Source organism: Phacochoerus africanus, chromosome 6 (genome assembly GCF_016906955.1).
Source record: "Phacochoerus africanus isolate WHEZ1 chromosome 6, ROS_Pafr_v1, whole genome shotgun sequence".
Lineage (NCBI taxonomy): Eukaryota > Metazoa > Chordata > Mammalia > Artiodactyla > Suidae > Phacochoerus > Phacochoerus africanus.
Window position 1 is genome coordinate 115,676,199 of NC_062549.1, and position 15,503 is coordinate 115,691,701.

The 15,503-nt window shown below is 37.1% G+C and overlaps 1 long non-coding RNA gene across 2 annotated transcripts in view; it reads left to right on the forward strand.

Moving 5' to 3' along the window:
- Window positions 1-15,503, forward strand: part of LOC125129923 (uncharacterized) — a 269,500-nt gene that overhangs the window by 3,108 nt on the left and 250,889 nt on the right. For both annotated transcript variants that reach the window (XR_007135597.1, XR_007135596.1), the window contains exon 2: window positions 9,645-9,760. This is a non-coding gene — a long non-coding RNA (uncharacterized LOC125129923). The remainder of the gene's footprint in view (window positions 1-9,644; window positions 9,761-15,503) is intronic.

Consider the following 15,503-nt stretch of genomic DNA (forward strand, 5'->3'; position numbering starts at 1 on the left):
ACAGCTCATCTTGAGCAATCAGGCTTTACACCATCCCCTGGTTCTCAGACTTTCAAATTTGGGCTGGATTGCACCACCAGATTTCCTGGGTCCCAAGCCTGCCAATGACAGATCATGGGACTTACCATTCTATAATCACATGAGCCAATTCCTCAAATAAAAAATTATTTATATATTATATTTATACTTAGTAAAATATATAAACAGTATATAAATGTATAAATAAATATGTAATAGTTTCCATCTATAAATATGTAATACTTTGTTTTTATAAAATATAAAATATCATTTTTGCATTTATTCATATATAAAATACATAAAGTACATATGTAATTTTTATTCATTGTTATTTATAAATTTTAAATTTATTACACATGTAATATTATATTTAATATATTCTTCAATATATTTTTATCACAATAGAGTGAGTCTTTTAAATCTTCAAAACTCTCTGGTGTCTTTTCCTCCTATTTAGACTAAAAGCTTTTGATGTATAAGGGCTTATATGATCTGGTTCTCCCATTAGACTACTTTTCTGACTTCATCTGTTATCCCCCCCAACTTCACACTCTGCCATAGATATACTGGTAAACTTCTATCTATTCTTGAATACCTTAGACCCCATGACACAGGCCTTTGCACTTGCTAAAACTTTCAAAAATGCTTTTACCACAGATATCAGCATGTTAACTCCCTAACTTCAGGTGCTCAAATGATACCTTTTTACTAAATTGTTCCTTGTGAGTCTACAACCATCTCTGCCTCTTCTATCCTATGTTGCAGCAACGAAAAAACAGGAAACCAGGTATTTCAACAAATTTATATATTAGGTATTTCAGCATTTTTGTTGTCTGTTGCTGTGTAATAAACCACCTCAAAACTTAGTAGTTTAAAACAACTACTACCTAACACTTTTCTTTTTTCCCAAGGCAGTATTTATGTCTTCATCTCATTTATTTTTAAAGTAGAAATCATATATAGATTTTTTAATTGAGCGTGTACATAATTTACTTATTTCTGGTACGCTCCTTGAAGATAGGAATTGCCGTATTCATTTCCACGTTTTCCAAGCATTAACATGGTGCCTTACAAGTAGATTAATGGTCACTGAATGTTAAAACATATAAATTAATGTTACAGGAAACTAAAATACATCCTGATGGCAACTAGGGATTGTAAATTCACTGATTTGCACCAAAGAAGATGACTTTAAGAAGGTAGACTAAAGGTTTCATTGCAAAATTATCATGCTAATGGAAGACCAAATGCCAAAATTCTTTGTTGCTTATCGAGAGATGGTTATGTTTGGATCTCACAAATAGTCATTTGTAGATTTACTCCCTATGTAAAAACATTTTACATAGACATGAAATCTTATGTTGGTGATATGAGGGCAAATTTTTTCACAAGCTTTCAGAAAAATAATCCTTATATTGAAATGAAATATAAACATGCCCTTTAACCCAGCAATTCTGTTTTCAGAATCTATGTTACGTTAGAAGCTTGGGCTGTCTAAAAAAATACCATATATTGTGTGGGGAGATAGAGAAAGAATGAGTGTTCTGGCTTATCTTTTATAAGAGCGTTAATTCTGTCATGAGGGCCCCATCTTCATGATCTCATCTAAACCTAAGTATCTCCCAAATGCCCCATCTACAGATACCATCACACTGGGCATTAGATCTTTAACACGTGAAATTTAAGGAAACATAATTCAGACCACAGCAGAATCTATCTTATAGAAATAAAAGCATCTGTGTGTAACCAGTTGGCTTGGTGGTTGAACTTACTTGAACCTCATGGACCTACCACCACGCCTCCCTCTCCCCCCCCCCAAAAAAAAACCCTTTATTTTATAGCTTAAAAAATATTTCATTGGACCTCCCTTCCCTGTCAGGGATTTGGATTTTAAAAATTAACCACCAGTCCAATTAAAATATTAATCTCACTTCTAAGTTTATACCCTTCTCTAAGGAAACCTGTAGTGGGGAAGCTGGCATTCTCTTTTCTTTCTGTGTTCCTTCACCTTCTGTTTCTGCTTTAAGCTCAGGGAAAAGAGGTAGTTCTCTCTTGGCTATTCTTTTCCTCTTTCATGGCAATCACTGAAATATATGGGGCACTTTGGTGGTTTTTTAAAATGGCCCTGCAATATATGTACCATACAGTTTCATGATATTGTTGATGTACTTTCCAGCTGGCTACTTATGATTCCCCTTCATGCTTCTAATCACTTGGAGCCATTCACTCAAGCAAATGATCCTCTTAGTTCGAACTTACCCACATAGAGTCCAGCTCTCTCCTTCAGTGATTTGCTAGCTTGGATTTCGTTTACTTTTCTGGGAAGGCTCAGAGCTGCTGTAACTATCTCACAAGTGGTCTGAGCAAATGGCAGTTTGTCTCCGCTCACCTCTAAGCTCCTCTGGTCTCCTCATTCATTTATTGCCATTACAGGCATGCTCCTGCTGCGTAGCCTTCTTAAATTGAACTGTAGCATTTTAAGCATAACTAGCATTTTAAAATTGTGCTCTAATCAAATGATGTTAAAAGCTATATAGTGTAAAACTGCAAGAAAAACCATTTTTTATTAATTAACTCTAATGGCATACTTTGCCTTTTGAAATCGTATTGGTGAGATGGGAACATCCCCATATTTCCGGGGGAACTGAGTTATGTGTCCACTTTGACATGGAGAAGTAGCCTCAATTTCTTACTCAAGGTCAAAACTTCAGATAATGTGTTTTCAAACACAAGATTTCACATTCATTTTAACTTTACAGTTTACAAGGAAACAGGGCCCTACACCCACTTCTTAATCCAGCCCTGCTAACACTGCCTGCTTTCATCCTAACAAAGAACTGCTTATTTGAATTTTACTTCAACACCATCTTGCTCCCAAAGCAGTGAGAACACTGGCTCTTCCTTAGTTCGCTCCACAGTTATGCTTTTATAGAATCTCTTACTGTAGCAAATTCGTAAACATAATTTTGTCAGACTATGGATGTATCACAGTTTGATGTTCTTTAAGCAGATTTATTATCATTCTTAACGTTTTTGGTGCCCAGAAATCTTTAAGGGCATTTAAAAAGACATACACCAATCATATTGACAGATGGAAACTGACATAAGTCTGGAAACTGACATAAGTTGTTAGAAGACTACCTGGAAGCTGTGTAAGAAAGTGCAGAGAAGAAAATGAATAAAAAGGTTAATACATAAATAAAACAATTTTTATTTCCCTAAATCTTTGAGTCCCTCCATTATTTGACTATAATTCATGTTTTCTTGATCCTCATTTAAAAGTGAACTTCCTTTAATGTCCTGTGTATTTTGTGCCCTCTACTGTGACACAGTTTCTTTTGTATTATAGTTATTTGTGAGTTCGATATGATTTATTGTTGGACTTTATCACCTCTTTATCATTATCTCTTACCTGGTAGCCTCCTAAGCAGTTTTCTTATTTTCCACTCTATATACTTTACAGTATCCTCCACTCACAGTTGTGAGGGTAAACTTTAGAAAATGTAAATTACTCTCCTATTTGAAACTTTGGCTTCCCAATCACACTTGGAATAAAATATGAAGTTCTTACCATGTCCTCTAAAGCCTTTCTGGATACCGCCGCAATTTCATATCCTACTGTTATGCTTCCTGCACTCTTCATTTTAGTCATTCTTGCTGCAGCGGTGGTTGGGGATGGTTGGTGGAGGCGCCAAAGAAAAATGTAGAATGCCTTCTAATGGCCTTTATGTTTGCTATCACTTTCTCCAGCATTCTTCCAGATGCTCACATCCCTCACATTTATTTAGTCTCTTTTCAAATGTCCTTTCCTCAGAGAGAACTCCACAACTGCTTTGGAAATAGCATGCCTTCCCACCTACCCATCACTAATTACTTATCCTGCCTTGTTACTTTCCTGACGTATAACAGCCTAGAAATTATAAATTAATGCTTATATGTGTATTTATGTGTTCATGCATATGGGTGTTTATGATATAAGCTGCTCGATATATGGTATAAGTTCCTTGATGTGACACAAGCTCCTGGTACACTGTAAGAGCTCAGTAAATATTTGTTGAATGAATGCATGTTGTCCAATAATATGTTGCTCTTTTTCACATATATCACAGTTTCAGTTTTACATTCAGATGCAATGAAAAGCACAGATTTGGGAGTGAAACTGCCTATTCTGCTGTGTGACCTAAGAGAAATTACTTAACCTATCTATTTCAGTTTTCTGATCCATAAAATGAAAATAATGCCTTTATAATAGGCTTGTTGTAAGTAGTAAATGAATTAATCTAGCACAGAGTTGGTGTTCTAGCAGTTGTTATATTCCTTATTTTTACATTTAATTGGTGATTATTTGAATAATGTCTTTTACGCTAGACTGTTAGACCAAGTTAATTTTTCTCCAACCATTGTATATCTACTTTCAAGATCATAATAGGAACTCTGTAAATATTTGCAGGGGAAAAAAAGAAAAAGAATGGTTTACATTTTGAGGTAATGCATGAATTTGTATGCACAGAACTCATGCCCTTATTCTGTAGTTACCAGTATTTGTCACTAGATGGCAAGCTGGTCTTAGATAAGGCAAATGTTACCAGCACTAAGCCTGCATAAACTGAAGAATGACGGCTCAAGGTAGGGGAAAACATCATATATTTGTTTCCTAGGTTGATGGGATGATAGGAAGATGAAAGTGTAAGCATAAAATTAAAATTGCATATATTTTATTCGCCTTCATTCCATTGTGTGCTCTAACTAGCTCTTTTACATAGTGATGCACGGTCTTTTGCATAGTGATGCATTTTAGCATTTGCCATTCCACAGAACCCTTTTATAATATTTATAATTTCTGTTAAAAAAATAACAGTGTATAAGAAGGTCTTCTCTAGTATTATTTTTTAACAAGTGTTTCCTAATTGTTTCAACTTCAAATCCTTTACCTGCTGTTTCCAAAATGTTATGATTTTAGCAGGGACATAATTTTCTCCATATCTGTACCCTCTACTCCTCCCTCTTGCTGCACCTGAAGCATATGATGTTCCCAGGCTAAGGGTCAAATCAGAGCTACAGCTGCCGGCCTAATCTACAGCCAAAGCAGTGCGGGATCCGAGCTGCAATTGTGACCTACATCACAGCTCAAGGCAGCCCTGGATCCTTAACCCACTGAGCAAGGCCAGGGATCGAACCCACATCCTCACGGATACTGGTTGGATTCGTTACTGCTGAGCCATGATAGGAACTCCCTATTCCTCATTCTTTTTTTTTCATCATTATTAAATTATAGTTGATTTACAGTGTTTCTTCAATTTCTGTTGTACAGCAAGTGACCCTATCACATACAGTTCCCTGTGCTGTACAGTAGGGCCCCATTGCCTACCCACTCCAAATATAACTGTTTGCATTGAAAAACCCCAAACTGCCTATGCATCCCATTCCCCATTCCCCGGGAACCACAAGTCTGCTCTCCTTGGCCATGGTCTGTTTCTCTTTTATATATAGGATCATATGTGCCATGTTTAGATTTCCACAGATAAGTGATATCATATGGTATTTGTCTTTTTTTTTTTTTTCTGGCTTACTTCACTTAGTGTGAGAATCTTTAGTTCCATCCATGTTGCTGCAAATGGGCATTCGTTTATTTTTTTATTTTTTATTTTTTTTTATTTTTTTGCTTTTTAGGGACACATCTGAGGCAAATGGGACTTCCTGGGCTAGGGGTCAAATCAGAGCTGTAGCTGCCTGCACCACAGCCACAGCAACGTGGGATTGAACTGTGTCTGTGACCTACACCGCAGCTCATGGCAATGCCAGATCCCTGACGCACTAAGCAAGGCCAGGAATTGAATCCACATTCTCATGGATACTAGTCAGATTTGTTTCTGTTGAGCCACAACAGGACCTCCCTAGTTTATCTTTTTATGGCTGAGTAGTACTCCATTGTATATATGTACCACATCTTCTTAATGTACATTCATCTGTCAATGGACATCTAGGTTGTTTCCATGTCTTGGCTATTGTGAATAGTGCTCCAGTGAACATAGGGGTGCATATGTCTTTTTGAAGGAAAGTTTTGTCTGGATATATGCCCAGTAGTGGGATAGCTAGATCATGTGGAAGTTCTATATTTAGTTTTCTGAGGTACCTCCATACTTTTTTCCATAGTGGTTGTACCAATTTACATTCCCACCGTCTGTGAAGGAGGGTACCCTTTTCTCCACACCCTCTCCAGCATTCGTTATTCATTGACTTGTTAATGATGGCCATTCTGACTGGTGTGAAGGGGTACTTCATTGTATTTTGATTTGCATTTCTCTAGTAATTAGTGATATTGAGCATTTTTTCATATGCCTGTTGACCATCTGTATGTCTTGTTTTGGAGAAATGTCTATTTATTGTTTTGCTGTTGATTTCTCCTTTTATGGCTGTCGACAGTTGCCTTATATATACGTTTATAATTTTTTATTCCATTTTTATTCATTTTTTCTTATTACTGGTCACTCAACATTGATGTGAAATATGTTTTTTAAAATATATACATTTATTATTTTTTATTCCAGTTTCATTGAGATAAAATTGACATACAGCACTGTATAAGTTTAAGATGTACAATATAATGACTTGACTTATATACATCATGAAATGATTACCACAGTATGTTTCGTGAACATCCATCATCTCATGTAGATATAAAATTAAAGAAAAAAAAGATGAAAACTCTTAGGATTTACTCTTTTAAATTTCCCAAGAAATAGCAAAAAGACAATAAATAAATAAATAAATAAATAAATAAATTTCAAATATAATATACCTTGGTATGAGGTACATCCTTAGTACTTGTAACTTAGAGTTTGTACCTTTTGACCACCTTCATTCAATTCCCCTCCATACTCACCCACTCCCCACAGCAGCTGGTAACAAAAAATCTGTTCCCCCTTTTTTTCCTTTTTAGGGCTGCCCTGTGGCATGTGGAAGTTCCCAGGCTAGGGGTTGAATTGTAGCTGCAGCTGCTGGCCTACACCACAGCCACAGCAGTGCCAGATCCAAGCCACATGTGCAACCTATGCTGCAGCTTGCAGTAGCACTCGATCCTTAACCCACGGAGTGAGGCCAGGGAATCAAACCTGCATCCTCATGGCTAGTAGTTAGATCCTTAACCCACTGAGCCAAATGGGAACTCCCTGATCCCTTTTTCACCTCCAACATTATGTTAGTTCCAGGTGCACAGCCTAGTGATTTGATAGTTCTGTACAATAAAAAGTGATCACAATTAGTTGCCACCTGTAACCATACAAAGATGTTTTATAACTATTGACTATATTCCCACAATGTTCCTTTCATCCCTCACTTGGTCTGCAACTGGAATTTTGTACATCTTAATTTCTCACCTCTTTCACTCATCCCACTACCCCCTTCCCCTTTGGCAACCACTTATTTTTTTCTCTGTATCTATGACTCTTTCTGTTCTGTTTTTTTTTGGGGGGGGGTTCATTTGTTTTTTTTTAGATTCCACCAATAAATGAAATTGTATGGTGTCTGTCTTTTCTCTATGTTACTTATTTCACTTAGCATAATGCCCTCTAGGTCCATCCATGTTATTGCAAATGGCTAGATTTCATTCTTTTTTTTTTTTTTTTGGTCTTTTTAGGGCTGCACCCACGGCATATGGAAATTTCCAGTCTAGGGGTCGAATTGGAACTGTAGCTGCTGGCCTACACCAGAGCCACAGCAATGAGATCTGAGCAATGTCTGCAAATTACACCAACACCACAGCTCATGGCAATGCTGGATCCTTAACTCACTGAGCGAGGCCAGGGATCAAACCTGCATCCTGCATCGAACCTGCATGGATACTAGTTGGGTTTTTTACTGCTGAGCCACAATGGGAACTCCTAGATTTCATTCTTTTTTCTCGATGTGTAGTATTCCAGTGTGTGTGTGTGTGTGTGTGTGATATTTTCTAGTTCAGTTTTGTTTCTAACCTGAGGACAGATCTGGCACTACATTTTCTTCTTTACGTTAACTTTTTTAATGACATCCAACTTTGTTGCATGTCGTTAACAATCAAAAAAATCTAACCGATTGATTTAGTTTATTTATAGGTGATTTCTTCAGTTCTTTATTCAGATATATATCTTTAGGTTTAGGAACAATTCTAAAAATCTCTGTTTTGTGGTTTTCAAGCACATAACAGAGAATCCAAAATTTGAATGTGAAAGATGGGCAGGCCCACAGTCATGAGTCTGCCATTCAATCAGTCAGGACATATTTATTAAACTTTTCAGACTGAAAGCTTCATGAGAGTTACAGACCATATCATACTTTTAATATCTTTGTCCCCAGTTCCTGTGGTAAGTTCTTGTACATTTTAACTGCTCAGTTAACATGTAATGAGTAAATGAATAAAGTAATTAAGGGCATTATTGTTTAGTAGGAAAAATTTGGATTATCATTGCTTGAAATATTTGGTAATTGAAGAAAAGCAGATTTATGTTTAAGATATTAAGCTACAGATAGGCATAAATAGATAAGGAAAAACTCATTATTTTGTGATAATGAGGAATTACTTTACTTCTCTGAACCTCATCTGTAAAATAATTCTAGTATCAAGCCCAAGAATTTCTGTTAGGATTTAATGAGCTAGTCTATATAAAGTGCCTGTCAGAGCTCAAGGAATGTTAGCTGTTAATGGTCACCGTATTTCACTTTATAACGCCAGTCTACAAAATCAGATTCCATGTTATAGCTACCAAATATGGTCCTGATCATTTAATTAAGGTTTTAATTGATGTATTTGTGAATTTATCTTACAAATTAATTCTGTGAAAATATGGAAAAATGACATAAAATTATAACTACATATTAAATACATGTGTTCATTATTATCATTACAGACTATGGAATCAGTGATCATTCCCAGTACTGTAGGAATTAGTGTGGTGTGTATTAATAATACATATTTATTTTTTATTTATTTATTTATTTATTTATTTTTTTATATTTTATCATTTTGCCTTTTCGAGGGCCGCTCCCACGGCATATGGAGGTTCCCAGGCTAGGAGTCGAATCGGAGCTGTAGCTGCCAGCCTACGCCAGAGCCACAGCAACATGGGATCGGAGCCTCGTCTGCAGCCTACACCACAGCTCACGGCAACGCCGTATCCTTCACCCAGTGAGCAAGGCCAGGGATCGAACCTGCAACCTCATGGTTCCTAGTCGGATTCGTTAACCAATGAGCCATGACGGGAACTCCAATAATACATATTTATTAATGTCCAAACATAACCATACTGCCTGTATGATAGGGACTAAATCACATGAAATGGACTAAATACATATATTTATGTATTTTATATATTCATTTTTTATTTATTGATAGATATAGATTGATAGATCAGTATTTGTAGAGAATTGGCTTTTTAGTGATTATTTTACTTGTATTTGTATGATAGGTTGAATTATTTACTTCAGTTCTTTCCCCCTCCATGTAGTCCTTTGCCCTGCAACCTCTCAATTTCTAGCCACACACAATAAAAGGAGTACACGTCCTTCCTAACCCCTTGCTGTTGAGCTCAGTCAGGTGAGTTGCCTTGGTCAGTGGGATCTTAGAAGACAGAACACTGTGCTTATTCTTTCAGGCTGTCCCTCTAGCTCTTTGCTAACCCTGTGAGAAGAATATACCATGGCTTCCTACTGGCTTCAAGAGGAGAATGAAGAACTTGTAAAGCAGAACCTCCCCGGCAAACCCAAGGATGTGAGTAAAATTCCTCTGAGATTTTTTGGGCAGTTTTAATGCGTGAAAGAAAACTGACAAAATTTAATTCCCTTTCTCCCCATGGGACTTTTTCTTTCTTTCTTTCTTTCTTTTTTTTTAATAAGGAAGTTCCCAGGATAAGGGTCGAATCTGAGCTGTACTCACTGGCCTATGCCATAGCCACAGCAACACCAGATCTGAGCCTCGTCTGTGACCTACACCACAGCTGAAGGCAGTGCTGGATCCTTAGCCCACTGAGCAAGGCCAGGGGTCAAATCTGCATCCTTGTGGATACTAGTCAGATTCATTTCCACTGAGCCAGGATGGGAACTCCTCCCATGGGATTTTTTAAGACATCTATTCCAGGAAATCTTCTCAATACTCTTCCTATTTCTCTAGGCTGAAAGAGATTCCTCTCCTCATATGTGTGTATTATGCTGTCCACATCTTTATCACTGAACTCACCACATTATACTATAATTGCTTTTAATTTTGTTGTAATCTTTCACCAGACTAATTTTCTATTAGTCATGGGATCTGTCTTAATTTTTTTGGAAAAATGTCTGTGCCTTGCACATAATTGTAGCCAAGTAAGTATTTAACAAGTGAATTATATTATAGAAATAAGACTAATACACAAAGTGAAATTACAATCACTTTGGAATAGCACAATATCTTACACTAGACTGACGTAGTGGTCTCAATTTTCACTTCCTTATAGTGGTAATATATATCAATACCCTTGCCATGCCTCAAGGTGTCCAGGAGGTAATTCATCAGCCCTTAATTTGGGGCTTGAATTCTTTACTAGCAGTGTCACAAGTGAAAGCCTAAAAAAATAATGCGGTAGTTGAGTCTGCCCATTTGTGCTTCTGTTTTTGTCAAGTGAAGAACATGTCCCAGATAACCCACTAGTCCCACTGATCCAACAGAGACATATGGAGCAGACTTGGGCCTGACATACAGCTTGGAGCCAAGTTCAGTTTAAACCAGGCTGGGAGTTCCCTAGTAGATCAGAGGTTAAGGACCTGGCATTATCACTGCTGTGGCTTAGGGCACTGCTGTGCTGCCGGTTTGAGCCCTGGCCCAGGAACTTCTGCGTGCCATGGGCATGCCTCTCCCCCAAAAACGAAAATCAACCAACCTCCAGCCAGCACATAGATGGGTGAGCAAGAATAAAATGATTATTGTTGTATGTCTCAAAGTTCTGGAGTGGTTAGTTATAAGCACAATTGTGGCAATAGTTGATACTTATTTATAAAGAGATTTTTCCACGTGATTATTAACAAGTAAACCTCATGGTTTGTTTTATATAAATAGAGAAATTTACCAATGCTTACAGATTTTCAGAATCAATCAAAATGAATATAATATGCCTTATAACATTCAGCAAATTCTTAGTGACAGTTATATCACCCTAATAGCAGATGTATGATTACAGTTTTAATTAATTTCAAGCTATGGATCACACTATCTACTTTTTCCTTTAAATATGTATGTGTGTATACAGGCGTAAATAGTGTACATGCGTACACTCTATCTATAATTATTAAACTCAAGTTTAGACGTGTTGTCGACACTGCTGGTTATTTATGCTCCACCGTCCGTTTCCCTCTTCTTGTAGTACTGATAAGGTCATTTAGACTAAAGAAGATTCTCAGTTTCCCTTCAAGCTAGTGTGTTTATGTGCTGGACAATGGCATGTGAACTTATGTAATTTCTGCCTCCTTTAAGTAGAAATACCCTTAAAGGGGAATGCCTTTCCTTCCCTCCTTCCTTTTTCATTACCTAGAATTTGTAGAGGTAATAGTGAGTCATCTAGGAAGACAGAGGTTGACAAACCTCAAGATAGAAGAAGGCTTACCCTCTGATTAGCGTGTATAGCACAACTGCCATATCAGCATAGGCCTTTAACTTGTGTGAGAATAAAATTCTGTCTTAAACAATTGGTAATACTATATTTGAAATACATACCATAAAAATGCATAGTATATATCTTCTTCATCTGAGTTATTCTAATTACATGGCCTAATTTTTAACTACTCTCTGAAATTACAAAATGTGTGTGTGTTAATGCACTCGTACAGGGAGTAAGAAATCAGAAATTCTATCCTCTGACTATTAAGGAATAGTCATCTTAAGAGCTTGCTGGAGTTACCATCGTAGCTCAGCAGGTTAAGGGCCCAACATTGTCCCTGTGAGGATGTGGGTTCTATCTCTGGCCTTGCTCAGTGGGTTAAGGATCCAGCATTGCCACAAACTGTGGTGTAAGGTGAAGATGTGGTTTGGATCCCATGTTGCTGTGGCTGTGGTGTAGGCCACAGCTGCAGCTCCTATTTGACCCCTAGCCTGGAACTACTTGCAGGAGTGGCTGTAAAAAGAGGGAAAAAAAAAAGAAAAGAAAAGAGTTTGGTGCTGTTATTGCCCTTGCATGACTGGGCCAGTTGTCATGTCTTTATTCCCTCTTGTGTAAGGTGTTAGATGCCAAACATACCTCACCAGAGCCGGTGATCACAAATCCTTGGGCTTGGAGATGGCCAAAGAGAAGAATTGAGAGGAGGGAAGCAGAAGAGAGAGGTGAATGAGAGGAGGGGAGAAACAGGATAGGCTACTGCCTGCCTGCATTTTGGAATAAGGCTGATGTAAGACTAATATTGGTGGCTTTTCTGAGTAGGGGTAGGGGGTAGGGAGTGGGATGGAGGACAAAGACAGGCAGAGTGGCATGCCTTGCATTACAGTTTATTTTTCCAGTGTATAAGTGATTGAAGTGAAGATGGACATCTGACAGTTTTCTCCCTGGTAGACTTTTTACACTCAACTCTATTTCTGACAAGTATCCTTCCAGCCCAATCTTAAAAGTTGCATTGTACTTGATTACAATTAAGAAAGGACATGATGACAGTTTTTATGTGTCAAATTGACTGGTCTGTGGTGCTCAAACACGTGGTCAAACATTTTAAATGTTTCTGTGAGGGTGCTTTTAGATGAAGTCAATATTTAAATTGCTGGACTTTGAGTAAAGTAGTTTATCCTTTGTAATGTGGATGGGCCTCATCCAATCACTTGGCCTGAATAGAACAAAAATAGACCTCTCCTGAGTAGGAGGGAATTCTGTAACAGAAGACCTTCAACTTGAACTGCAGCATTGACTCTCCACTGGGTCTTTAGGCACCCAGCCCATCCTGCAGATTTTGGACCTGTCAACCTTCATAATCAGGTAAGCCAATTCCTTAAAACAAATCTCGTCTGTATATATCCTGTTGATTCTATTTCACTGGAATACCCTGGTCAATACAAAGGCATAACCAAAATTGTTGCTAGATCCTTTCTAGGAGAAATTTATACTCCACATGAAAATAAAATAATGATAGTGATGATAATGATAATTGCAGTATAGCTATACAAATTATATTATCATTTACTTTATTTAAAACATTATGGTGTTATATTGTCCTTAACATATTACCAACCATCTGTCCTGGTCCCTATATGTTGTTTTTTAATTTTTCAAACAAAACTATTGTGTATAGCAAACTAGTTCAACTATAAATCAAATAATTTACTGTGACAAGTAAACAGGAGTGTTTACCCAGTAGGCTTTACCTTAGGTTTGGTCTGCAACCAGTGGAAAATGCCTCCTTGTACTAATGAATGGATTCAGTGAAGCTAGCCAAAGCACCTGCCAAAAATACCTTTAAAATGTTCCTTTTACAGAACCAAAAAAATTGAAAGTGTTCAAAATGTTAATTCGAGGTACTTGGGAACAAGCACATACCTTGTGTTAACCAGTGTTTATATGAAGTGGGAATTCAAATTACTGAGGCTTAATTGTATAAAGATATGTGGGACCTAGCGATAATTTGGAGGTAAGGTGTTTGGATAAGGCACTGCTCAGGCAAGTAAATATCTTTCATTTTTTTAATTCAGTAAAATACCTTTCTAAATTTCTCTTTTTGTGGGGGAAGGGATGCCTTTATAATACACCAAGCAAAACAAAAATATTATTATTATCGTCATTATTTTTGTTGCTATCAAACTTGTGGATCAAAATTTAACAGTCTTCACACTTCAGGTGGAGGCGCACTCAAGCTGGGACACACCAAAAAATATTTTCCTACAGATTTTGTCCTCCATATTGATGCCTATCTTTACTTATTTATTTATTTTTGTTTTACATGAAAGATCACTGAGACAAATGCCTTTCCTATGCTTTAGAGCCCATCCACTGCCATTTCTTCAACAATATTATTTCACAAATTAACCAAGTTCTTTTTCCATAGCTTCATCACTCTTTACTGTTGCATTCTCTTCAGGAAATAAATATATATATTTGATTTCTCCTATCTTGAAACAGTCTTCCTTAGCTCTCTGTACCTTGATTATGCTTACTCCTTTATTTCACAGTCAAACTTCTTATAGAGGATGTTATAGGCTTGCTCTCTCCATTCCTTTACTCAGTAATTCAGAAATATTTCTAAGCCCAAGTTTAGAGCTTGAGCTTTGCGCATATCAAATTCTTAACTGTCTGACAGAATGTCCCCTATATTCGATTTACAGATGAGGAAACTGAGATTAAGAGAAGACAAAGGACTTGCTAAAGAAGCCAGTCTACCATGATAAGGATATTGCCATCCTTCCCTAGAATTATTATCTCATATTTGTTGACTGAATGCTTATTCTATTAACATTGTATCAGGCACTGCTCAAGCTCCTCACCCACTTTTTCTTGTTTAGTAATTAATGGCATCTCTGTGAAGTGGATGCTCCCATTAATTCCTCAACCTCTATTCATGTTCCAAATTCAAATGAAATGATTTTTAATTTTTTAAATATTTTATTTGTTTATTTTTTTCTTTTTAGGGCTGCACCTGTGGCATACGGAAATTCTCAGACTAGGTGTCGAATTGGAGCTGCAGCTGCTGGCCTACACCATAGCTACAGCAACATCAGATTCATCCTGTGTCTGCGACTTGCACCACAGCTCACAGAAACACCAGATCCTCAATCCACTGCGCAAGGCCAGGGATCAAACTCACATCCTCATGGATTCTAGTTGGATTCTTAACCCCCTGAGCCCCAGTGGAAACTCCAAAATGATTTTGTAATTTGCGAATAATCTATTGAATGCCAAATCAAGTGAACACTTCTTTTTCCTTGTTATTTATTTCTCTGTGGCGTTTTAGTACTTCTGCACACTCCTTGTAGATGTCTTCAATAATTTAAGGAGAAAAACAAAAACCCTTGGTTTACACATTTTTGTAGTAGGAAAATTAGAGAATACTAATACAATGGAGGAAAAAACTCAATAGTAATCCTACCAATCAGAGATGATTATCATTTCACTGTATATACGTTCAGAGTTTTTCTGATGTACACACACACAAAACAACTTTCTGCCCCCTTCTTCATTACTGATTCGCTTGAATGATTCTTTCCTGGTCCTCTCCCTAGTCTTTTTCCTCAGACGCTACTTATCAATCTCCTTTACTGTAGCCTCTTTCTCTCTGAATCCCTTTAATGTTTTTGTTTCCCAAAGATCTGACTTTGCTTTTCTCACTATCTACACTCTTACTAAAATATATTATCTAGGCACATAGTTTCTATTTCTAGTTTCCTATCACAGTTTCATCACATTTTCAGCCTTTGTCAACAATTTCCTCTCTGCTTTTCAAGGCTCCATCCTTCACGCAGTCTTTAGGCCAATGCCATTCATTTGCTTTAGATTTTTGATACACCAGACCTC